Consider the following 26308-nt stretch of genomic DNA (forward strand, 5'->3'; position numbering starts at 1 on the left):
CACCAAACTTCGGGATCATACAAAATAACCTTAATATGGGAAAACACAGTTGCATCAAAATCACTGTACTCATACTAAAATCAAGCTCCAATTACCTCCACAGCAACTTAGTCAACATAGACATTAAAGTACTGATCCTTTCCATCTATCTTTTACACAATAACCTGTGATTACTGAGGAATGAATGTTTCGCCTTAGTGTATTTTACCATATGTTACATTTTAGAATTTTATCCCATCCTTAGAAACACTTTGGAAATTAACAGTACACACAGACTTTTGGCTGAAAATGTCTGCCTGAACAAATGTTTACCTCATCTCCCTCACCAAAAAAGAACAGAAACAAAGCTACTTCTATCAGAAAGTTACAAAACGGAAAGGAAAAACACTAGAATGAACCTGTAGTGCTGGATTAGAATTGGAATTATCACTGCAAAACCATTCTGTATTTACTGAAATAAATACAGATGTAAATGTTAATGTGTACATGTGTGTGCACAAAAATATCCCCTAGCTTTCTAGATTATAAAGACCTGGGAGCAGTTACATGCCAGGAGCAATGAGCACAAGAAGTGCACAGATCTTGGTTTCTATGTACCATTTAACATTAAAATAACTGGTGAAAGTCTGAAGGTATTGTGCTAAATTCAATTAGGGAGAGTTATGTCAAAAAGAAAAGAAAAGAAGCCATCTGGAAGGAGTTCTCACAAGCCAAATCAAAACAATTTGAGCATCAAAATAAATGACAATGGATTATGACTCAATGAATATAATAACCATGAATATATGTAGATATAAAAATGCATAAATCAAAAGCTGATAAAGAACAAAATATTTACAGTTTCAAAGTACCTATTTCACAACTATTTATTAATTATAAATGAAGATTTCCTTGACATAGGAGGTGTCTGGCAGTTAAAACCGTAATCATATAATAAATGACATCAGTAATGAGACAACTGAAACTGCCTGCTACCTGATAAGATGCAGTGAGAACACAGCATCACTTCATGATAACCATGTCAAAGACCTAATCATAAAAATATAAACCTGATTGTGAAAATTTTAATCAAAGATCCAATCATAAAAATATAGAAGACACATAAATTAAGGGGTATTCTACAAAATAACTAGATCTGTAATCTTCAAAAGTGTCAAGGCCTGAAAGACAGATGTCCAGATTAAAGGAGATTTAAAGAGACATGACAACGAAATGTAATGCATGATTCTAAACTGGATCTTTATGCTCTAAAAGACATTGGGACAATGGATCAGATGTAGATGTTAGTAATGTGTTCTTGTTAACTTCCTAATTTTGATCATTACTTATATGTCATTGTGTAGGAGAATGCCCTTGTTTGTAGGAAGTAAATATTAAAGTATTCAGGGGTGATGGGGAATCAGGTGGGCAACATACTATCAAAAAGTTCTTTGTGCTACACTTCCAACTTTTCTGAATATTTGTCATTGTTACAAGCTTCAAAATACAGAAAAAAATTACAAAAAAATCTGTAACTGAAAAACCTGGGCAGGGGAAGGCGTGGGGAGGTACAGAATACAAAGCTGGGTGGAGAGAGATAACAACAAAACCCAACACAACTGAGGAACAGATACACAAGACAAGCATAAAGCGGCATCTCCAAAAAGGATAAATGTTCTAAGCAAGAAGAAGTGGGAGAAGTGTGTCCCGGGCAGTCAGCCCGATACTGAAAGCACAGTGAGACAGCTGCATGGGGAAGGAGTCCGGCACAGCTCTCCGGACTGCGGAAGATCTGACACTTGGGGAGTATAGCTGTGAAAATAGGGGAACACTATCCCCTGAGGGGCAGGAAATGTGTAAGACAGCAAGCTACCCACATACCCTAAGAAGAAACCCATTAGCTACATATACCAAAGCCAGAACAAAGATTAATTTGGGCTGGGGAAAAACACTTAAAATGACCAATATAGTAAAATCTGGACCATAACATTAAATTTAAACAATGATAAATCTATCATTTGAGGGAAAATCAAAAGCATAATGGATATACCAAGTATAGTAAGATCAAATTTTCTATACTGTTAATAGAGAAAACAGAAGACAATGTAAAAATTGTATCAGATATTCAAGAGGTTACACGTAGACCAAAAATACAACTAAAAAATTTAAATCAACTCCTATGAAAAAGCAAGAGTTTCTGTCCTCCTCCTCTTCTCCCCAGAAGAAGTAATTGAAAAGCACTGAAGCCCAAAGTGGTGAGTTAAAAGATTAAATCTCAGGAATTTCCTAATTTAATACCAGAAGACAAAAAAAAAAAAAAAAAAGTCATAGATAGGAAGTGACAAAAGTTCCATAAACCTCACCTAAGTTCTCAAAGTATGTTCCATGGGCCTTTAGTCCTGAGACACTTTCAAGAATCTTCAAGGTCAAAACTATTTTCATAATCATTTGCCCTTTCCCATCACAAGAACAGCAATGGTGCAAAAGCAGTTGTGGGTAAAACTGCTAGCACCTCAGCACAAACAAAAGCAGTGGTGTTAATCTACACCAGCACCACTACATAGTCCCAGCTTTCTCTTTAAATGCCACTTTCACGTAAGGATATCTTGAATGATGCAGTAAAAAATAATTTTATTAAATCTCAACTCTTTAATGCATCTTTTTCATATTCTTGGTGAAGGAATGGCAATCTGGAGGAAAAGCACAAGTGTAATTACTGTGAGTTATGTACTAAACTAGCCTTTTTTTCATGAAACACATTTTGACTTGAAAGAATGACAAACTGGTTATAGAGACAGTAATTTGGTAGACATTTTCTTAAAATGAAAAAAAAAAAAGTCAGCCTGTAACTTCAAAGGTAAAACACCAACAGTATTTGTTACCAATGATCAATATTTGAATTTCAAAGTTAAAATGTAGAATCATGGAAAACTTGTATCTGATACTCTGAACTGGACAGCTTCACAACAGTGAAGATTTTTCTGATGAGATTAGTGATACTAACTTTCTTTTTTTTTTGCTTTTGTTCACTACTGCATAATCAAATGTGTCAAATTTGGGGAAACTGTGTTAACTCAATCAACCAGTTTCCCAAACTACTAAATACATTGTGCAACAAAATCATAAACAGATAAAATATTCATTTAAGTGCAAGATAAACCAATGAATTTTCAGGTAACAAGAAATGAAAAACTCATTAATATGGTTGCAGATTCAACATGTAGTCAACCTTTAAAAAACTGACACTTGTCAAACTGTGGTGTGGTATCAAAGAATCTCCACAATTACCTAAAAAGGCTATGAAAATACTCCTCCGTTTTCCAACCACATAACTGAATAATGCTGGATTTTCTTCATCTACTTCAACCAAAATAAGTAAGACTGAATGTAGAAGCAGATATGAGAATCAAGCTGTTTTCTATTCAACCACAGAGAAATGCAAAAAATATACAACAATGCCACTCCTTTTGCTGAAGATTTGCTTCAGAAAATATTTTTTTATTATTAAAACAATGTCATGTTAACATGTAATGGTTTGTTGTTATTTCTAATTGTTTAAAATTTTTAATATGGGAAATACAACAAATATAACCCTTATAAACCTAAGCTCTGTGGGGTCCTCAGTAATTTGTAAGAGTATAAAGGGCTCCTAAGACCAAAAAGTTTGTAACAGTTGCCCTAGGGCTATTACTATTACTTGTAATTATACTACGTTTTAATAGACTGAATCTTCCTAAGAACAAATGAAATGTTATAAGGCACTCTGTCCTAAAAGCAAGTTGTCTGAGATTACTCTATTTTCTAAGTTATTCAGTATTCTTTCCATTTATCTATTCCCTCACTGTATATGACCTATATAGTGACAGGTCAAAAGTTCAAATTGTTGTCAATGTGTCTTTCTCACTCCAAGTACACCAAAAAGCCAGGAAACAGCTCACTATATATATACTAAAGTAAATGGGCTCTGAATAAGGATGTCCCTATGAACGAAGTCACCAGACTTCATTATATCTGTTTTGATTACTTAAAATGTCTTTCTGATTATTTCCTAGCTTTTCTACTACATTCTATAAATCTAACATCATAGAGAGAAAACCTCCAGATGAACACTGTCTTCTTTTATTAACTTAATTTTTAGATATTCTTTTCTATTGGCTTACATACTATCATTTATAAAGCCTGGCAAGGCCCTCACCCAATGGTACCTGGCACAAGACTTGAAGTGACAAGAATAAAGTAATATAATTCCAGTGTGCTTATTTCATAAAAACAGGTAAGGAAGTCAATTTCAAAATTTTAGGGATACTGACGGACAACACACCGAACTTGAGAGGTAGGACAAAAAGGAAAGGAATAAAATGGACGAGAAAGGTACAGCGATAAAAGCTTGTGTGTTTTAGGAGGCCAAAAGCATAATAAAATAAGAGGGATAGAAGGCTACAGAGTCTTAACACAAGAATATATAACAACCTGATCTTAACAGAGGTAATTCTGGGGATATTAAAGGAAAAACATAAATAAAAACAAAATATATCGATGAATATCAGGTTAAAATACTGACATGTAAATTGAGTTGGAATGCAAAAGAGATATTCAGAATTAAGTGGGGTTGATCAAATAAACGTTTTCTACTCATGTTTTGAACAGTTTTTTTAGGTGATAAACATGGACTAAAAGATTAGAAGAGATGGAAGGGCAAAATATAATAAATAATAGCTGAACATGGAGAAAATAGGGGAAGTAAACAAAGCTAACTATAAAAAGAAACCTAAGGAGTTAGAAGAGAAAGCTGAATAGCTAGATTTCTTTTACAATTAGGAATCATAAGAGAAGAAAGCTAAAAGGTATATCTGGAAAATGGATGTAGTGCAGTTCAAGAGTTAGTAATGATTAGGCACCGAGAAGGAAAAAAACAAATAATGTGGAGTAACTGAAAGGTTAAGTGGAAGGCAGAAGTACTGAGCTTATTTCCTTAGAAAATTCAAAAATATGTATTACAGAGCATAATTCACATATAGATTTTAAGTGGAAAGAGCAAATGGCACGCATTAAAAACTGAACAATCTACTGTGAATGGCTAAACACGGGTACAATCTATGTTGTCGGGAAAGAAAAACAGAATGACATCTTCAGGACTTTGTGACACAGGTGTTCCCGCAAAAGAACAAAGCATGCAACAGAGGAATAGATGGGCAAGGCAGGGTCAAAATGAAATCGCAAGCAACAAGATTATGTTTAAAGAAAATCTAGGTAAGTAGCAATTACAAACAGGAACACTGCTTTGCTACCCAACATCATTAAAATTTTGAAGGATCCCAAATACTTTGTATACACTGCAATAATCTATTTCTAAACCAAAAACAGCTTAAACGCTAAATCATGTTATCTATAAGCAATTCTTTTAAATAAATGCTGAACTATGCACCTGATTTTCTCTACATTTGTGTTTCTTAAAGTAAGGTATTGTTTACTACCAAGAGCTCAATACCAGTATCTCTAAAATAACTGCATTTTAGAGATTTACCAATGATACACATAAAACGTCTCTACTGTTATCACTTCATTAAGAAACAACACGCAATAAATATTTGAACCTTATAAGCTTTTCATTCATGAGGTTTGCAATAGCCTGATCTCAAACAGCAGGCAGACTTCATAATATTTTAATAAATTAGTTAAGAATTATGTTTACCACCATTAAAAACACCAAAGTAACTTCCACAAACAGTGCCATTAAATGTTCATTTTACGCAATTTAAGCACTTCAGAAGTATCCTAGATTTGCCAATTTAATCTAAGAAAACCCACAAAATATTAAGAATACCCAAAATCTAAAATCATTTAAAAATACTTTAACTGATTATCATCTTTTTTAACCCTTTTTAAACCACTGCCACATTTTAAACAAGGTTTTGAAAATACAGTTTGACAACAGTGTAAATTCATTTTCATTAAAAGTTTATTAAGTTAATTCAGTGATAAACTAACAAAATTCTAAGTAAGCCACAAAGTAGATTTTGCCTTGCTGAGAGGAAAAAAAGAATCACATCTAACTACAAAGGTGTACATCTCACTTTTAAAAATGTGTCTGGTGTAAACATTCTGTTTTCCTCAAGAAAGAAAAAACCAGGAACTACATCTAAAAACAGTAATTTAAATCGTTGTTTTTGAGTGCTACAATACTTCTTATATTCAAAATTGACTAATGCAAAGAAGTATCTGCACAAAGTGATAACTGTATAAGACTTGCTCTATTAAGGCTTTGTTGCTCTAAGGCCAAGTATAAGCCATATAAGGAAACTGAAGTTCAATGCCATTTATTTTGTTCCGCTCTTTCAGATGCCCAAGAATAACCTTTTCATTGCCTGATGATATGTTCCAAAATCATCAAGTAGATCAGTTATGCACTTTAAATTCCTGATAAAGTGACTTTGACTTAACAGGAATTACTTGATAGCTTACAAGTCTTATCAACAATTTTTTAAAAAGAGAGAAAGAAAAAAAGACCACCAGACTAAGCTCCAGGGAACAAAAATAAAACACACAGTAATAAAGTTAAAAGATTCCCATTCTGAAATGTACTCAATGAAGTAACAAAGAATAACCTGTGAAATAATTTGATTATGCTCTTTAAAATCTATCTTTTCTTTGCTCTAAAGAAAGCCAACTGTTTTTCTTGGGGTAGCATGGGCAAACTGAATATCCATTTATATTTAAAATATACCTACCAACAGATACTGTATTTAGTATTTATTCAAAAGCACGGTAATGTCTCTCACGGCCCTTTACCACAAAAGTACTGAAGAGGAAAACAAACTTAAGGCGCACACTAAAACACCAGTAAAGAAACGGTTTGCTTGCTGCAACCAAAACTTGTTTGATCTGTAAAGACAGCCGATTGGTTCAGAAGTGTTTATAATGTCTCCCATGCTTCAGTAATTCCTGCCCCCACAAATAGGTACCTAACACTTATCAGGCAGAACCAGCCAAAACATTTGGGCCAACACAAAAATGTAAATACTACACTATTCAAAAAGTACAGCTGTTTATCACAATCAAGGTGATTCCCATGAAAATCATTTTAAGCATTTCATTTCTCTTCCTATATACTGTTATGAAATTGCAGAGAAGTCCTAACAAATCGAACTACTTTCAGGTATCTTTGTTTCTTAATTACAACTCTCTCTTTATCCGTAACACCTCCCTCCCTCCTTTTTCTTCTTACTAGGTCAGTTACAAGAAAAAATCTAGCAGATACTTGCTTTCAATTAATTAACCAAACAATCATTATACGGTTCTAAAGGTCTGAAAGGAACGAGTTACTAGAGAAATATATTACACACCTAGCAAAACGACTAATGGCTAAGTCTTTTTGTTTATAAAATCCCACGAAATACAGTTGTAAGGGTTGGGACTAAAAACATTTCTATGTACGATCAACGCAAAACCCAAACAACAGCTAACAGAATAAATAAATGAGGCAGCCATCTCGACGACAGCAAATCGCTCCCTGCAGCGACCTAACTTTCTTCCAAAACAAAAGTTGCCAGGTTCAGCAACTTAATAAAAAATATACATTGTACATGTTCCGGGAAACTACAACTTCTGGACCTTGTGCTGAACAAAGGCATTCTTTCTGGCGATTGTTTAAAACTTTTCGTCCCACCACATTCTTAACAACCTCTCCTAAACCAGAGTCCAGATAGTAGTAGAAAGGGGGAAATCAATTGTTAGGCACCTTAAAAGCTATCCAGTTCGACAAGAGAAAAGGGGAATTTAGGGCAACTTGAGGAAAAGTGAAAAACACTGAGGTATCCTCTCTTTCCTGGCCCAAGAACTCTGTAACTTCTAGGCGCTTTTCGTGAACTTTACCTTTCGGTCGGTCAGTGTCTCAGGGCAGTTTTCTCAAGGCTTCGCCTGACATGATTTACTTCCCTCCATTACTCACTCAGGATCCTGCCGAGTTTCTCCCTCCGGTGAGAGCGGACGTGGAGTGACCTCCCGCAGTAGGAAGGGTAGGTTGCTCAGGTGGGGGCTGGGAAGCGGGCTGGCTTCCTGGCCGCGAGTTTTTGCTGGACTTTCCTAGCCCCAACCACGATCTCCACCGAAAAAAACTTTTCACTCGTGACACCGCCCGGAATTACCGTGCGAAACTCACTTCCTGCCTCGGCGAGCAGCAGGATCCAGCTCCGTCCAGGGGAACCCGGAAAACCAGCGCGGCGCGGAGGGGGAGGGGGCGTCAGCAGAAAGCCGCGCCGCCCGCACCCCCGGCGGCGGCGGAACCCGGCCGGCGGGGGCGAAGATGCCGCCGCGGGGCTGGGCGAGCCTTGGCCGCGCTAGGCCGCCGCCCCCAGAGCCGGGCGGCGCGGTTATTGTCTCGAGAGCGGCTGCCGCGCCCTTCGCCCGAGCCGCCGCGGCCGCCCCGAGCCGCAGCCGGAGCCGAGGGGCCGGGCAGGCTCGATGGCGGGCGCCTCGCCGGGCCGTCCGTCCCTCCCCGTCTTCCCTCGAACCCTCTTCTCCTCCCTCTGCCGTTTTCCCGCCGCCGTGCCTTCGCTCCCCTCCTCGTTTCACTCCGCGGCGGCGGCCGCTCCCCCGGGAAGCGCGGGGGGTGGCAGCAGGCAGCGGCTGCGCCGGCTCACGAGCTTGCGGGGCCGCGGCAGGGGCCGAGGCTGCGTCCCGCGCCGCCGCGCCACATCCACCCGAGCGAGAGGTGGCGAGGGGAGGAGGGAGGGAGGGAGGGTGAGACAGGAGGAGGAAGGGTTGGGGCGGCGGGGAGTTACTGCCTCACCGGCCGCAGCGGCAACAGCGCCACCGCCCCGGCGGCGACGGGGGAAGAGGCGGCGCGCGGCGGCTCCACGGCGGGGGCGGGGCGGCCTCCCGCGGTTCTGCCTCCACCGCCAGCAGTCGGGCTGGAGGCCGGCGCGAGCCAGTCACTGCTCGCGGGGATGGTGCGGCCGACGTCGGCGGCGGCGGGCCGGGAGGAGGGGCCGGCGGCGGCCGGGGCTCGCGTGAGGCCGGGTACGGCCCGAGCCCGTGGTGGTCTCCCTGCGGTTCCCCAGCTGCTCGAGGAGAGGGGTGCTGAGCACGCCGGCCCCGGCTGCCCCCAGCCCAGTAGGGAAGACGGAGAGCGCCTAGGCTTCCGCGGCCCTGGCCGATTGCGTTTCTTCGTAAGGCAGTAATCAGTGCGAAGGGTTCACGTCCAGCCGCGGTTGTAAGGCTGCAGGTATCTTTTTCAACTGCAGCCCTCCAACTTCCTCTAATGGCACGCTCAGTTTGCAGAAACCGCAGCGGCAGCTTGGCTGAGCTTCCCACGCCGGCCCTTGCTCGGAGACTGCTCGCACAGCAACGCAGCTGGGGCTCCTCCAAGTCTCAGCCTCACCGCGGGGAGACCAAGCTGACGCCGGGAGGGGGAGAACGGCCCGCGAAATTGCCTCAAGATAGTGCCTTTGTTAGAGGAGACATTGAATACACTCTGAAGGCGACGTAGGCTTCCAACCTCAGCGGTTTCGGTGGTGCAGTGGTTGAATTGCGCTGGCGCTAAAAATTCAACCTGGCAGGGGTTGCGTTTATTGCGGAAAGTCTCTGTAGCATTCTGTCAACACATACGGCATAAAACGCCTCAACCATAACGTTGTACAGTTTTTGCAGTTACTGCCTCAAGTATGTGATCAGACAAGACGGCCTTGTCTGACCCCGGGAAGGAACGTAATAGGGAATAAACCATTCCCCGCCCCCAGTCTCTACTGTACTTAACCGTGTACAGTGATGGTAATTAGTCTCTGAGTCCCTGAAGTCATTGCTTCAGTTCTTCCATCTGTATTTCAGAGATAATTATTTATTTCCAAGTTTGAATAAAGACCTGTATGCCCTACAGATGATTTTGGGCTTGCATCCAAAGGAAGGAGTTCATAAGCTCCTCAAAGAATTATTTACCAAAGTGAGTTGTACGCTAGTGACAAACACTTGAAATAACTCCAGAGATATTCAGGACATTCTATTAGAGGTGGGAGCATTTTAACTACTTCCAGAAATGCTGGAATTAACACAGCTAGTTACTTAGCGTAGAGCAAAAGTTGAAGATTCACAGAGAGTTCTAAAGTGTTAACTTAAGGCTTACTGAGTCCTGAACTGGAGGTAAGGGAGCATTAAGCTAGAAGCTAGGAAACAAAACGGCAGCCAGATACACTAGTCATCCATTTTACCTGAACAATTTTAGCCATTGTATAAAATCTAAAGTTGGCATATTGTATAAGTTATTTTTAATCATCACAAGAAAGATTCCCCAGTCCGCTTTCAAAAACTGGTTTGAGTCTGCCCAGACTCAGTGGTATAGCCCTAAACTGAAAGGGTCACTCTTCTAAAGCATCCCAGGATGGAGTATCTCCCATGCCAGCGGGAGGGAGAGTGCTGAATTCTAGGATTCCAATGTTGCTTTTAGTCTCAGGTTGATTCAAGTCCCCTTTAAAGGTGGCATAAATTCAAGTAACCCTAACCTGCACTACCAACCTAAATAAACAGGGACAAGACCAGGCCCTTGGTGAGGACCTGTCCTGGCCCTTGCCTTTTTCTCAACTTAAACTCATACTGGGGACTGATCTGGCTGATTACCATTTAGGCTAGAAAAGTCTTTACAGCCCCAAAGCTCCTCCAACTCACCTGGAATTTTGCCAGTGGAGTATAATCCCTTTGAGTAGTTTATTGCTCTAGCACAAAGCCATAATCCTGGGAAAGGTAATCTTTTAAGCTTTATTAGTTGTTTTTACCTAATTCATCAGATTGTTTCCCCAAAGCAGCTTGTGATGGGAGGAAATACAGAGGTAACATATGCTGATCCTGAGTAGGCAGAAGACAGAGATGTGGTTCATTATTTGGAGCAATATATGGAGGTAGAGAAGTATAGACAATAAAGTGACCCCCATTTGGTTGTTAAATAAGTCCTACTTACTCTCCTGTAAGAATGAAACACTGGCCTTAAAAGAATGGATGAAAGGATACACTTACCAGTATTACCTTTTTTGATAAGTATTTCTTTAATAATCCCTTTTAAACTATCTTTACAGGAATTCTGCATTTATGCTCATACAGAAGGGTGAAATAACAGCTATATGATCAGTGTATTCAATAATCAGAAACGGTGATTCATCTTTGTTATTCATCATTGACTACTTATTTCTAACTCATATGAACAGCATAGATGCAGCCCAGACTCCTATTTGTCCTCTTTTTACAAGGTATTCCTGTTCGGTGCTTTACAGATTAGATTTCATTTGAAAATCCTCCTACAATTGAACTAAGATGGACTTAATGTTTTAATTATTAATAAAAGGAGAACTAAAACCCCAAGTTCAACTAGGCTGCCTAATTGGGATTCTGTAATAATTGACTAAGCTCCAGGACCACCTTAGAGAGTAAGCTAATAAATATTTGCTGATAGTATAGCTTGATCTTCCCCATTGTGATTCTCTAAATAATTCTCTGAGAAAGGCAGGGAATTCTTTGGGATTCCCCTTCCCAATGACCAGGCTCAGAAAAGGAATTACTGTCTACTGGAGATAAGCCAAGTATCTGAAGGAAAGCCTTAAGGCCTTAAGCATGCCAGAGAAGGCACGTAGCATCCATCAGAAAAAAGTGCCTCAGCAGATGGCCCGTCCACCGTTTTAAAAAGGGACCCCTGTCATTTCCCTATACCAGCCAAGCAGCGAACACGCTATGGAGAAAAAGTGAACAGAGGGCAAGGAAAAGTTTAGGTTAATCATTCTTTTCTCCCTTTTCTTAAACACTTAATAAGAATTGGTAACCTAAAGCCAAAGTTTTTACACAGAAGTATTTGGGAAAAATTAATCTTTGGGCTAGAATAGAGTTCGATTTTTTGAAAAGTCTAGAAGCATTAGATCAATTAGATCAAAATGATTAAAACATTACTTTTTAATAGGGAGTAACTTCCATATTTTCACTTCCGTCTTAGCCCCTGGATAGAAAGGGCAGGAGGTTAGGGTGGCAAGTATGTGGGGAAAAAGACTCTTGGGCTCAAAAGAGGCAGTACATGCAGAAAACAAAATTAAGTACTTTATAGTACTTTGGGAATGGAGTCATCCCTCCCATAATGTTTCTGCCTTTCAGACATTTTCAGTAATATTTTTTGAATCACAGGGAAGTCTACCTCTATTTGTGCAAAGCTTTATGAAAAGTTTTGAAGGTTTTTTTCACCCCTAGTATGTGCTTGATAATCTTTTTTTTCTATCCTAAACATTGTGTAGCCTATTTAAAAATCTAAATTCCTTTCAGATGTCATAGGAATTTTTTTAAAGTGCAGAGAAAATAATGCATGGTGATTATGTGTGTGATCTCTGAAACAAGACTGCTTGAATTAGAAACTTAGTTATTTGGGCAAGTTGCTGAATGTCTATCAACTTGGGCTTCCTCATCGCTGGAGTGGGGACTATCATGCTAACTGCCTCACAGATGATTGGGAGGACTACATGGGACAGTGTTCACAAAGTGCTCAGCTCAGAGGTTGGCCGACTCAAAAGTGTTAGCTATTACTAGTAGTGCACTTTAAACTGCACTGATGTGTATCACACTTCCATCATTTCTAAGGAGACCTTATAGCGTATCATCACAATGAGAACAGTTTTGAGAGTGAAAGCAGACATTAATAATTACACAAGGACAGCAAATGTAAAGCCAGGATTGTCCTGGGCCAACTGAGGCAAATAGTCACCCTAATAATTTCCAACTTCATTACTTTCTTCTCATCCATTTCCCCTCTCACATCTTCCCTGGTATGAATCATAATAACATTATAAAATAATAACTATTTCAATCATATAACAGGCATACTTCTTTCTAAAGTATTAAATAGTATTTAATAAATAGTATTAAATAATAGTATTAAATTAAATCGTAACAAAAGAAAAGATTAAATGTCTAATGTTTAAACAGTTAATATGCCTCTCAATAAATTGTCTAAATGATTCAGAAAAGCACATGTAACAAATATATTCAATAAATTCTTCATTTTTAACATAAAAAAAAGAAAAGGTTAAATACTGCTGCTTAGTGCCCTTCAATGAAGACTTTTCACTTAAGAATATTATTTTTCTTTGGGTTGCAAAACTGCTATTTTCCTACATAAGCCTGCACTTGACTTTACATTTTTTCCTATAATATTTTGTTTTAAAAAAAACCGTTGAGCCTCTAATATGCCATGAAAATAGCCAATACATGGGTATTAAGCATAATTTGAAGTATAGTAAGAAGCTAAATGCCCTGTTCTAAAATGCCAACTCTGTTACCTAAAACTTTTTTTTTAGTTAAGCAGCATATCATTCCTACTTCAAAGTAGGAGTAAATCATCCCTATTTCATTGATAATGACCATATCATAGTCAGGGTACTGGATAAATCTCACCCAAATCTGGTTTAATCAGACTTTGGAAAATGATTTCTCAGTTGGATTTTCTGAAATAATTCTGGATATACTTTAACACTCATACTTCCCTTGGGAAGAAATTTGTTTTCTGGTAGTTGATTGCAAATTTGCTTCAAAAATGCTGACCTAAATAATGACATATTTTTAAATGTTCATCTCTATTCTGCTTTCCCTGTCCAGTCCTTCTGTTTGTATGACATTAGTGTCAACCATCAGATCAGTCATAAAAGATTTAGTTTCCTTAGTGTTTAGTTCTTCCAATTTTCCTCTAAAACAGATGCTCCCTTTCTACCTCTAGAAACTCCCTATGAGGTTTTTTGTTTTATATAGTTTTTATACAAAACTTTATATAGTGTATTTTTCATATTTCTTGCTATGCAGCATACCAAACTGTTAATAGAAATGTCACTTTCCTTCCAAAGGGTTGTATTTCTTTACATAGAAATAAATATGTACAGAAGAAATAATTTTTAAGTATTATATAATTTTCAACATTATATTTCTTTTCATTCCTGGTATTTTATTTCATTTACCTTATTCTAGCCACCCTACCACATAGATAACTGATATTTGTATTTTGTCATCTGTAGTAATGATACTTAGCCAATAAATTCTTTCTCATTAATATTGTCATCACTCACAAAAGTTCTGGCACCAGCATTAGACTTTACTAGCTAGCGACCTTGGACAAATTATTTAATTTCTCTGTGCAATAGTTCATGATCTATAAAATGGAAAAATAAGCCCTGTCTTATCTACCTCATAGGGTTATCATGGGCACCAAATGAGATAATGAATATGAAAGCACACTATAAACTCTATATAAAAGAAAGCTATCCTTTTTTCCTCTTACGTCAGTAGTAATACATTTCATTATTATTATCAATAAAATATGAGCTATATTCACTGTCTATTGACTTAATGGCTCTAGAGAAGAACACTTTAGATTACATATTAAATTCAGTGTCTATTCTCTGTAAAGTCTACGACCTATCAGAGGAGGTAGGTATAAACTCATTAAATTTTATACAAATATTCAAGTCACTAATTCAGATGTCAGAAATTCAGAAGATTTGATAATTCAGACATGGGCTAGATGTTACACTATGATAATTTCAAGGAGGATTTTGGTCTACTTATGAAGAACAAGCTTTTAAAACCTTAAAATATGGGACTTCTCAGTAGTGGTTAAATAAATAGAAAAGGATCTTAGGGATCTGGTTTCCAGGCCGACTGCATTTTGTAGGCATAGAATCTTAGATCTGAAGGCTTACCCAAAGTCACACAATGGGTTAGTGGCAGAACCATAACTAAAACCCATTCTCCCCCAGTTGGGTATGTATTTGACTCTACTATATTGCCACCACATAGTAATCCCTACATGAAGCAACCAGAACCACCAACGTTTGACAGATAGAACTACTTAAATTTTTTAAATTGCTGTTGGCGAAAGACTCCATAAACAAAATTAAAAGACACATGACAGTTTGAGGGAAAACATAACATATATAAGAAACAATAGTTAATATCTATAACATATAGAGCCCTTATAAATCCATAAGAAAATAATCCAATGTAAGTATTTACAAAAGACATAAACCAGAAGTTAACATACACAAGTACAAAGAACCAATAAACATTTGAAACAGTAAAAATCAGGTGAGAAATAACTCCATTTAAAAACCAGGATAACTGAAGCACTAGCCAGTTTTTGCTGTGTTATTGTGTAGTTGGAGCGGCAGTTCCTATTCAGCTCTCAGTGAGCAAAGGGAAGTTGAGGGGGCTCTATCAAAGGGTACTTCTGACCTTGACAGAAAGGGAAGTAAGCCAATCTGATGACAAGTAAATTGGAATGAAACTACCTCAAACATGGCCCCAGAAACTAGATACAGTCTTTCTGGTGCTGCTTTATAGGGAAACTCAACAGCACCTCCTCAAAAGGGTCAGGACAGAGCATTCAGTAGTAAGCTCCTGTGTTATATACTAGTGATTCCACTGGGCTGGACCACCAGGCTTTTGGATATGTATTTGCCAGTTTTCCCAAATTCTAAGGATTGGAAACCATGGATTTTAAGATACTAGGGTACTCAAATATGGGCTGACCAGTGTACGATGGTAGCAAATTGTTCTAGTAAATGAAAAGTGCTATTTGTGTAATAAGTCTAAGGCCCTGGAAGAAATTAACTCCCAGATTTCCTCAGGCCGATGGATGAAGTTTCTGTTGAGGCTGGAGAATCCCACAAAGGATACAGAAGATGAGTGCAGGGGTGACCGTGAGAGTGGGGAGGGGCAAAAGAAAGGCCCTCCTTCTGCCTCTGTGACATCCACTCTCTCCACTCTGCTTGCTTCCTGCCAACTATCACACACACAAGTAATAGAGAAAAATATGGGATCAGGTAGGAGAAGAAGAGAAAGAAGTAGGCTTAAAATAATTTTTAAAAAGAGACTAATGCAGACCTAAAACTAGGAATTGAATTAAAATATTTTCAAAGATTAAAATAAGTTTGTAGGAAACACAACACATGAAGTGAGAGAGAACATGAGAGTTAAAAATCACTAAAAAGAGCACATAGAGGAAAAAAAGGACTTAAAGTTAAATTCTCATAAAATCCAGAAAATAAGGTTGAGTTCAATATACTATATATGAGAAAAAAAGTTAAACAAAATTAAAGATGAATGACTTGGATAAACTGCCAAAGCCAAAATCTATACTATAAAATAATAATAATAAAACAATAACAGTTGTGAATTAGTTAAAAAGGAAAAAGGAAAACTGCTAATGGCCATTCAGTTTCTGAATCCAATATCCCTAGGAAACAGGGTCCTGTTGCACCAGGAGCCTCCTACGTAGAAAATCAAAGGAACAAAGGGCTACTGGAACCTACCCTGGGAACCAGAAGTTCAAAGCTCCCAAGGGTCCTCAGCTACCTGTGCGAGCAAGTCCCTATCTGACTTCTGCAGCTGATCCAAGCAGCACAGCCTGGCCTCTGTAAACTTCTGCCAGGCCCTGACTTACCTCCTCTTCACACATCCTCACCAGAATAATATATTATGCTGCCAATGAAAAGATAACCTGCCTGCACAAAATCACCAGCTAAGAAGCTGAAGAGCTGGAATATTAACCTGGCAACCTGAGACCAGAGTTTGAGTGCTAACCGTTGAATTCTATGTTACCTGTAACTACTTTTAATGTCTGTACCACTAGATTTTCCACATCGTATGTAAGTGGTATACACATTTTCACTTTCAATCATTGGGGATTTTTTTTCATAATTCACAACGTTTTGTTGAATAAAAACAAAAGCAGTTTCAATTTCACCTTGAAATACTTCCTGTTCTTTGTCTTTCTCTTCTTCTGCTTCTTTAAAATAAAATCTAGTCCCTTTTTTTCTTTTTTCTTTCTTTCTATTGTAAAGGCAATGTATATGCAATGTAGAAAATAAAGGGCTTACAAAGTATACGAAATAAGAGGAAAATATTCCACCAAATACAACTGAAAATAGGACCCTGATAATGGTGTTACTCAAATGCCTGAGCATAATTGTTTAACTAGGTGATTTCAGGGCCTTTTCTCCAGAATATCATGATCCTTTCTGTTTAGTAGCAATCAATGATTGTGCTGGACCCATAACTAGAGTCACATGTTCTTTATTTGTGGGACTAAATAAAAAGTGAGCCATTCCAATTTGGCACTGGAGTAGTTTACCTTGAAATGATGATACTGTGTTTTCTCTTAATTTCATTTATAATCATTCCATCTCATATTACCAAAATCATTTGCATCAGAATCTTGCTGAAAATCATTCTTTAGACACATCTAAGGGGGTTTAACAAAAATATAGTGAACACAGCTTCAATACTGATATGCTAAGTGGTATCAAATATCATTCTTCTCTTTTCCTTTAATATGTATATGATTCACTGATGCTTCTGAGCCACCAGTTAAGAATGTAGTTTGAAAATCATTACCAACATAAATTTCCATCCAGAGACTACCTTTTACGTTCTCATACCACCTCATTTAGTCTTTTGTGTTTAAAAGTATGTGGCCCTAAAAGAAGGTATTATGTGTTTCATCTGTTGCTCGAAAAGAAGCGAAAAACTAGACTGTTAACCCACTGTGTAATCTCTGCACAGACTACACCGCCTTTCAGAGGGAAGCCAGGCTCTGCCAAGAGCAGGGAAGACTGCAGTTTGAACATTACAGGGGCAAGTTCAACATTTGTTCCGATTCACAGAACTCCTGCTGATATCAATGAGAGTTTTGTGCAGAGTAGAATTTCTTCCTCAGTTAAATGATTTCTGTAATGTTTTCTATTTTGCCAGAACATATTCCACAAAGAGTCTAACAAAGAAAATAAACGTAGTACTCCTTTTTTTTTTTTCAGGCCTACTCTTGATTTCAGTAAGATGTCATTTACAAAAAAGCACTTTTCCTATAGGACATGACTTAAAAGGTAAATAAGCCACTTTGCAGAGAATGTAAAAAGACTTTTTAGATCATTCTAGACTCATCTGTTTGCAATTTTTGAGATACTTATTTTTGGCTTGTGATATAAAAATCGCTATTGAATTCAGTCAACAACCTTTGAAGTCCTGAAATTTTATGCCCTATGATATATCAGAAGTGACTGATTGGGAACGTGGAGTTCTTAAGCTTATTAGACCAAAGTGTGTGGAGCTAAATATCAGCCTACAAATATCCCTAGCTACCTAGGTAACTATCCCTTGCCGAACAGGAAAAGTGAAGGCACTGAATTTTATGTAATTGTTGGAAGGATAAGCAATTTATATTAGTGAAGAGTTTGAACACTACAATGTAATTTTATAGTTGTTAAGCAATACAGTAACATAAATGAAAATTAAGAAAGTATTTTAATAAATGAATATTCATAATTTATAATTACACCATTGTTTATCTGACTTGTAATTTTAAGGGAAAAATATTACAATATTAAAATATTAAATTTCTTTCATTAAAAACAAACAATTTTTTTTCTTGGAATAGCTATGTTAATTATCTGATTAACATTTCCATCAGTTTGGGAAATTACACATTAATTTACATTATAAATTAATCCCCTTCTAATATCATAAATTAAGGTCATCTTTGACTTACTAGGTTTAAAAAGAAAATCTGAGGTTTGTTACAGATTCAAAATTTGGTGTATGTTTTGCTTAATCATCAAAATATTTTAAAACAGATTGGATTCTAAACATCATTAGTATTCTATAAAAAGCTTTGGCATGACACATTCATACTTCACAAAAGGGAGAGGCTCCTATTTTTCTGTTGCTAATGAAAGTTTTTTAAAAGTCAATCTGGGGATGAAGAAAGTTGATAAAAGGTAATAACAAAATGGAAAACAAAATGGGCACTCTGGCCAATGCAATAGTTCACTCCCTTTATCTCCAACCATTCCCCCAACTGCAACATTTTAGAATAAATTTTAGTTTCTACGTAAGTTCCATTGCTCCTTCAAACTGTAACTGTGACAGACCTTCCAGAAGATCACAAAGTCAGCTACTATTTGTTAATGGTATGTTCAAAGAGTAAAAACTTCTGAGAAATTCAAACAAATATCAGATATCACCAACATTTTTGGAGTATCTGTCATGGACTCATTACTGGGCTGGACATTTCCCATATGATACTTCATAAGGTAATTTTAAGAGATACCAAGTTATGAAGTTTTAGATAAATCAGTGAGGTATACAGCAATTTCTGGGGGAATCAGTTGTTCCATGGTCATGGGAACCAGAAAAGTCCCCATTTCAAGTTACCATAATAAATAGACTGTCAAATCTTTTGTGGTCTTCTGCATTGGGGATTTTTCACCAGAAGTAGGGGATCAGGTGACAGTTTTAAGGAATATCCACAAATTTTTGACATTCCTCTCACCAAAAGTCCAATCTATGAACTCTATCCTTGAAAATGGGCTGCCTTTTGATTCTGCTTCAACCAGTAGAGTACAGAAGAAATGACACAAAGTGATCTTCCAGGTGAGGGTATCAAAGGCAATGTGCTTCCACTTTGTTCACTGGAATACTAGCTTTTGAAGACATCAAACTATTAAGTAAGCATTGTGTGTGCCCTGAAGCCATCACATGACAGAAAGATCAAATTTGCCCATAAGGAGAGACCACATGGAGAGGCCCTGTGACTACATGTGGGAGTTGACAGAGAGCTAGCTGCCTGGCCAATCTCAAGCTATTCCAAACTCCCTTTCCACTCTATCCTGCCACACTCCCCTATCCGTTACAGCTCTAGTCACCATCACACGAAAATGCAAGAGCTGGAATTACCTAGCTAAGCCCTTCCCAAATTTCTGGCCCGGAGAGAATATACAAGATATGATGTAAAGATTATTGCATTTAAGCCAGTAAATTTTGGGATGATATGTTACACAGCAATAGTAACCAGAGCAGACATATATTTTTTAGTTAAAAAATTTTTTTGTGTAGGAAAATTTCAAATATATTCTAGAGAAACTATACAATGAATTGTCATGTATGTTACCCATATTAAACAAGTTAAAAATTTTGCCACATTTCTTCATCTGTGTTCCCTTTTTTCTTTGTTGAAATATTATCAGCTGCATCCCAGACATTGCATACTTTGGTGTGAATATCTAAAAAAAAATAGATATTTTCTTTCATAACTAAAATGGCATCATCACTCTTAACAAAATTAACAATAATTCTCTAGTATTATCCAATATCCAGACCATAGTCAAATTTCCTGATTGTCTCAAAATTGTGTTTTTACAGTTCTTAGAGTAAGTGTCAAAACAATGTCTACACACAGCATTTGGTGGTTGTGTCTCTCAGCCATCCTCCAGCCCCACCCCAGTAACTATATCCCTGTAGTTCCTACAAATGAAAGTTGGATCGAAAGAATTGATTGGATTCAGAGTCAACCTTTTTACTCCCACTGGAATACTTGATAAGTGCTGCATACTTCATACTACATCACCTCAGGAGGCACATGATGTCTGTTTTTTTAACTTTTAGAGATGTTAAGATTGATCAGTAATGTGCTCACAGCCTTATCATCCCACGTGGTAAAGTTCCAGCTAGCAGTTCCATTCAATGATTATTGCTGCCTGAATCAAGTATTTCATCATTATTACCAGGTTGTCACCGCTTCTAGACATTTTCAATAGATAGTACTAGGAAATTATACATTCAAAAAGAAAAAAATGATGATAGTAATGATATTTCCAATTCAAAGTTAACATTTTAACAATATAATACTGCAGGATTTTTTATTTAAGTTCTTTGATTTTCTACTTTTTTCTCTTACACTGAAAATCTTCATTCATAACATCAACATAATTACTTATTTGCATTAATCCCTAGTATATTTAAGATAGTTGCAAAATAACAGTAACATTGCCTCTAACAATTAGATATAGAATATAGTTAATGATTTCTTTGTACCTCTGTTTGTTCTTAGAATATGTTCTGTTAAGGTGTATCTTTGAAGTAATTATTTTCTTAATATCTTTTTAGTTGTTTCTTTTTGTGTTCCTGACTTAATTAAGTTCATTTGTTTCAATCATTGAGTTCAGTTCCTTAGGTTAATCTATTTCAGTCTGCTTTAAATTTTTATAGCTTGAATTAAATTTTATTCTATTTCACTTTTTGTATATGTGGAACATTTATATACTTTACATAGTCAAACAATAATAATAAGATAAATTCATAGAGGTTATTTCATTCCTTTTCCTTTCACCCTATTCATTTAATTTTTGAGATAGTCATTTTTAATTAGTTTTGGTTTGAATGTTATGTTTTTAAAAGATTTCATTGCCTTATGTTATTTTGAAAGACTATGAAGGATGACAATTAGGTTTTACACTTAGTTGCTTTAGTAATTCTTAGGATCATGACAGCTGTAGTTTGAAGAATTAGTGCTCAGATTAAGTGGTCATCCTAAAAACAGGTCATTTTGGCCTTTCTCCCTCACTGCTTCCCCATCAAAACCTTTCTATTTTATTTATTTATTTGTTTATTTATTGCCTTTTTAAAAAATTAAGGTATAATTGATATTCAATCTTACAAAGGCTTCACATGAGCAACATTGTGGTTTCAACATTCACCCATATTACCACGTCCCCCCACACCCCATTGCAGTCACTGTCCATCAGTGTAGTAAGATGTTATAGAGTCACTGCTTGTCTTCTCTGTGCTGTGCTGCCTTCCCCATGACCATCAAAACCTTTCTAAAACAGAGTAGTTCTCTGTCTCTCTTCATGATTATTTACCGCCTTTACTAAAATACGCTTACTTACTTAAAAGATTTTTTAATGGTTAGAAAATAGAGTTCAAAATAGGATTCACATATATGCTTGCATGAGGAAAAGTAGTGACATGATATACCAAAATATTCATGCTACTACTTCTTTATGAAGAGTGAAATGTCAGATGAGTTCATTTCATTTTTATCTTTATTTCTATTTTTAATTTTCTAGTTATGATATGCTGGCATAATATTAAAGGGACACGTTCTGTCCTTTCTATAGCAAGATAATTAAACAATAATTTTTAAATGACTACATGAATGGAGAATTATTGTTATGGGTATAGAATTTTTGTTTGGGATAATGAAAAAGTTCCAGAAATGGATAGTTGTGATGGTTGCACAACATTGTGAATGTGCTTAATGTCAGAGAATTGTACACTTAAAAATGTTTAAAAATGTTAAGTTTTATGCTATGTATATTTTGTCACAATAAAAAAATAAAGAAGGTTAAAAAAATTACTACAGATTATCCCTAGTATTAAATGGAACTTACCATGTATCATGACCTTGCCATACTTCAGGTATGTTTTTAGACAGGTGTCTAAAACATTATTACTTGCTTGGTTTATAAGGATAATAAATATAAGCTAGTATTTACTAAAGGACTGAATTAGCATTTTATACACAATATAACATTTAATAAAATTCAATGAGATAAGTACCATTATCATCTCCATTTTGAATATGAAGAAACAGTCTAAGAAAGTTTCAGTCACTTGTCAAATGCCACTTAGCTAGTAAAATGGTTTTTTCACAAGGTCTATTTGGCACCAAATTACTGCTCTTAACCACCATTTATAGTAGCTTGATTACACCAGCAACACATTGCCATTTAGGGGCTTATGATGCAGCATCCTTCTAGTCACAAGAGTTCTTTCATTCATTTCCAGATATGAGTTTAGTTAAGAAGCCTGCCATGTTTACTTTTAAAATTTTGTGTTTCTGCTATGTTTAAAAATTGGTTAATTGAGCATTTATGGGAGTCATTTGTGTAGTTAATACTCTTACTAATTTCATAGTCATGTCCAATAATTATGATCATGGTACTATTTACCTGGATCATTCATTCTATTTCAGCCAGAGACAGAGTCAACAAACAGGTGCAACTTGGATGCATTTTTAACACATTTTTTCACAGTGAGGTCTGCAGCTTTTTGGAAATGATGGAGGTAAAAAACATCCTGCAGTTATCTTTCTAAACCCAGCAATGTTAGATTCTCCAGGGTCTGGGGAGAGAATAAGGATTTGGGTTAGCCTGAGTTTAAGAAACATAGACACCTCTTCCAACATGGAAGCTGAAGGTGTACTTTGTTACTGCGCGACCACAGAAGCGCACTAGCCCTACGACCCACTCTACTTCTTCCTCACACTCCGAAGTCCTCAGGAGTGAGTTCTGGGTAAGAGCTGTAGAATTTGGGACCACCAGCATCTTCTGGCATGCATTAGAGCTCCTGGAAGGATTCTGGAGCCAACCTATTCCCGTAGACACCACTGTGAAATCAATTCTGAGCCAGTCATGTGGCCACACTCCTAGATGGACAATTAATATGAGTACATTCCTTTTCTTTTCTTTTTTTTTATATTGGTTTCAAATGTGCAACCCAGTGGTTCAACAGTTACCTGTATTATTAAATCCTCACCCCCTCTAGTGTGGTTACTATCTACCAACATAGCAAGATGTTACAGAATCACTGACTATATTCAATATGAGTACATTTTTTTGGTCCTTTCACCTGACCCTTCAGACACTAAAGACTCAGTTTGGGATGCAGCAAGCTATCTAGGTTCTGAAGTGCAGACAGGAAGTCACAAAATGGAAAAGTGTCTCTACAGGGAGCCTGCTCATAGTTTTGCATTGTATTGACTTAATATTCCCAAACAAAATTTAATTTATTCATTTAAAAGAAGGAATGCTGTTTCCAGAGCTGTCAAGACAAATGTAAATTTAATAGCATTACAAGCTCACTCCTGAAGGAAATGTGGAAAGCAATTAAAATTTATCAATATTAACAATACTTTTAGTGTGAGGATGAGAAAGTAAGGTTCATGCCAAGAAATTGTCCAGTCATGCAGAACTGAAGTCTGAGCATGTGAGTAACTCGATTAATCAGGGACAAAGGATATATAAAAATTGGGTGAACATGCAGAAACCAAAATATCCAGAGGCTTGACCCTCTCAGAGTCCTAAAGATTTGACATTGAGAGTATTTTCCACACTCTTAGTTAAGACTATGAAAAGTTCTTCACATGAATTTCTACTGCCCATAAATACTCAACCCTTTCACAAATGACCAGCATTCGACATTCCCATATAAAATGAAAGGGTGTCTACCAGTGAAGGACATGCACAAGGAATAATGAATGCATAGTCAATGTCCATTAACCTTGTCATGGAGGGAAGCTGTGTAATAGAGAATCCAAGACAGAGGATAATCCCTAATCGCTCCCATTTCAATTTGAAATGTATTTATTTATTTATTGTAAATTGCTCCCCTATTCTTTCCTTACATAGGACAGGATTTCTCAACTTCAAGACTATTGACATTTTAGAACTAATAAATCTTTGTGATGGGTAACCTGTACTTTGTAGGATGTTACCAGCATCCCTGGCTTCACTAGATGCCAGTTGTGACAGTCAAAACTGTCCCCTGGAGAGGCAAAATTAGCCACAGTTGAAAGCCACTAATTTACACCAATATCAAAATCAGTTGGTCTTTTCTGCTGGCATACACCAGCCGGATGGTAGGGAAAGTGACCTAAGAGAGTACAAAAAGAAGCTGGCCTAGGACAAAGAAAATTTATTGCAAATAATCTGCAGTGTAGATAATAACAAGTAATTTATGGAAATTAAATACAGGGCTGGGAGCATCTTATTAGAACCAAGATTCTCAGTTGGTAGACAGTGAGTGACTGAGGTTGATATAAATACAGGACATAGTTATGATCACCTTCCGGCCTCCAGACCCCAGCCAGTGGTGATCAAATCAAATATTCCTTTTATAGAACTGAATGACTTGATACACACTGTGCAGTTGAGAGCTTATTGTTTTTCATTCATTGACAGCTGGCCTAACTGAAAGGCTGCTAGATGCTTGGGTCATGCAACCAAATCCCAAAAATCATACTGGGCCTGAGAAGATGGAGAGATGATGACTAAGGATTTTAAGGAGGAAGAAGTAATCACTTCTAACTTCAATTTGATAGTGTTTCTGACTCATTTAGGTAAAGTATGTTTTGGCCTCCTTTACATATTTCGTATATATTTTATGGACAGAAATCTTATTTCTATTAGAAAGTCTTAAGTTTGACAGCAGAATGAGCTGTCAAAATGGATGAGCTGGGTTCAGTTACTAGGCAAGTCTCAGTTTACTCAAGATGGAACAGGTATTTGGTTATGGGAATCTTGTTAAGAGAGATTGATAAGGGCAACAAAGATGAAGTATCTAGAAACGATACCACATTACATGTTTGATCTTAGCCAAAAGACTGAAAAATAATATGTTAAACAAGGAAAAGCTGAAGAAAGTGGAGGAGTTTAATGTGGACAAAAAAGGAAGTGGTATGGTAAGCAGGGTTGTGTTCTACAAGTGGACAGCTGTTATACAGAAAAGGAAATAGTCAATCTCATTTTAGAAGTAAGAAATAGAAATGGATGGAAGCTTTAAGGGGGCACTTGGGGTCTGATGAAAAGAAAGAACTTAACCATAAAGAGGCATCTATATACTCATGTTTACACACCCAAGAGAATATATTGTCTTCTGAAACTGAAAAATCTAGAGACAGGGTTAGCTTCAGACTTGGGAAAGTGGGACAAACACAACAGAGATAAGGAATCCACAACATTCTTGAGTTACTTAAAATTACCTACAAAGGTTAAAGTGTTTTAGGGTCAATTTCTTGGAAGAGGTTGATTTTTAAAATATTTTGAAGAATAGAATGGAGATGATTTCCAAGGAAACAGTGAACTATTGTTTGACACAATACAGCTGGGATTGAGAGAAGAGAATAATGGGCATAGTAAGCATGCTCTGTTTGGCTAGCCTGGACTAAGAAATGTACAGAGAGTGAGAGGTTAGGAAATGTGAGACAGTGGCAGAACAATTGATAAGTTAGTCTTGTTCTAGCTCTTACATTATTTATGAAACGTTTCCCATCACAGATTTCTAGAAGTTTTTAAATGTTTACTTAAATGTAAAATGAGATCTGCTTATCTGGAAAATAATTATTGTATTACTTATATAATTTATTGATATTAAAATGTCAGATGTCATTGGATAATTTTCCAAGTCCATGATAATATTTATAGACCTGACATTTCTAAAAAATATATCAAAGAAATATATAAAGTATTAAGATACTATGCTTTAACTTACATTTCTATATTCATAGCATATCTTTGCAAGAATGATATAAGAAAATCCATAGTATTGCCTCTGGGAAGGAATTTGGGGGTGGGAAGGAGAATTTTCATTTCATACCTTTTGGTACTATTTGGAATTATGTATTATGTGTATGCATTACCTACTCAACCTTAACTAAATTAATAATTAATAAAAATGGTAATCTTTTGTTCCTATTTCAGTCAATATC

The 26308-nt window shown here is 36.9% G+C and overlaps 1 protein-coding gene across 6 annotated transcripts in view; it reads right to left on the minus strand.

Annotated features, from left to right (window-relative positions):
• The window catches only part of ERBIN (erbb2 interacting protein), a 113726-nt gene extending 105528 nt beyond the window's left edge, over positions 1–8198 (minus strand). For 5 of the 6 annotated variants that reach the window (XM_036887672.2, XM_036887675.2, XM_036887673.2 and 2 more), the window contains exon 1: positions 7852–8188. The gene's annotated coding sequence lies outside the window, so the exon portion shown is untranslated. Of the gene's footprint in view, positions 1–7851 lie in introns of all 6 variants that reach the window. The other variant, XM_057494736.1, reaches the window with a different exon arrangement.
• Positions 8199–26308: the final 18110 nt, after the last annotated feature.

Source organism: Manis pentadactyla, chromosome 2 (genome assembly GCF_030020395.1).
Source record: "Manis pentadactyla isolate mManPen7 chromosome 2, mManPen7.hap1, whole genome shotgun sequence".
Taxonomy (NCBI): domain Eukaryota; kingdom Metazoa; phylum Chordata; class Mammalia; order Pholidota; family Manidae; genus Manis; species Manis pentadactyla.